The 868-nt window shown below is 40.8% G+C and overlaps 1 pseudogene; it reads left to right on the forward strand.

The window, feature by feature from the left end:
* The first annotated feature begins 263 nt into the window (after nt 1–263).
* LOC102598574 (60S ribosomal protein L27-like) lies at nt 264–663 on the forward strand (annotated as a pseudogene).
* Nucleotides 664–868: the final 205 nt, after the last annotated feature.

Raw genomic sequence — 868 nt, forward strand, 5'->3', positions numbered from 1 at the left:
ACAACCTCGTCCATTCTGATTGGTATAGTACACTGACGACCTCACCTACCTCTGACAAGACAACTTTCCAGCTGTATAGCACACTGCCCTGGACGAGAAGTCTCTGCAGAGGACCGGATCCCTGCATTTGTGAGGATCATCAAAACATTGGAAACATTAAGACTTATCAAATTTGAATGTGAAATAGTGTACTTGTAGAGTTCGTAAGTTCAAAATTTACCATTTCATCCAAGTCGAGAGAGAGAGAGAATCCGCAGTGGCGAGAATGGTGAAGTTTTTGAAGCCAAACAAAGTTGTTGTCATTCTTCAAGGCAAATATGTTGCCTGAAAAGTTGTGATTCTAAGTTCATTTGATGAAGAAACAAGGGACAGGCCATATGACCATTGTTTGGTTGCAGGTGTCACAAAGTACCAGAAGAATGTGATTGGTAAGGATTCAGCAAAGAAGCAGGCGAAGAAATCTTGTGTGAAGGCTTTCATCAAGCTCGTGAACTACAACCACATCATGCCTACTCGTTACACACTCGATATGGATCTGAAGGATGTTGTCAATGCTGATGTTCTTCGAGCACGTGACAAAAAGGTGACTGCTACGAAAGAGAACAAGGCTAGGCTTGAGGAGAGGTTAAAACCGAGAAAAATCGTTGGCCCTTCACTCGATAAACAAATAATTCTGAATACATAAATCACGCTGTTGTCTACTGTCTCTGGTAGTATTATTTAGCTGCTTTTGTTGACAGGTGGTAGATCTACTTGTTCCGTATCAAAGAGGTGAAAAGATTGGACTTTTTGTTGGTGCAGGTGTTGGAGACAGTGCTTATTACGGAGTAAAAAAAGAATCTTCATGTATTATCTTTCTTTAAGGTAA

Source organism: Solanum tuberosum, unplaced genomic scaffold (genome assembly GCF_000226075.1).
Source record: "Solanum tuberosum cultivar DM 1-3 516 R44 unplaced genomic scaffold, SolTub_3.0 scf00031, whole genome shotgun sequence".
Classification (NCBI taxonomy): domain Eukaryota; kingdom Viridiplantae; phylum Streptophyta; class Magnoliopsida; order Solanales; family Solanaceae; genus Solanum; species Solanum tuberosum.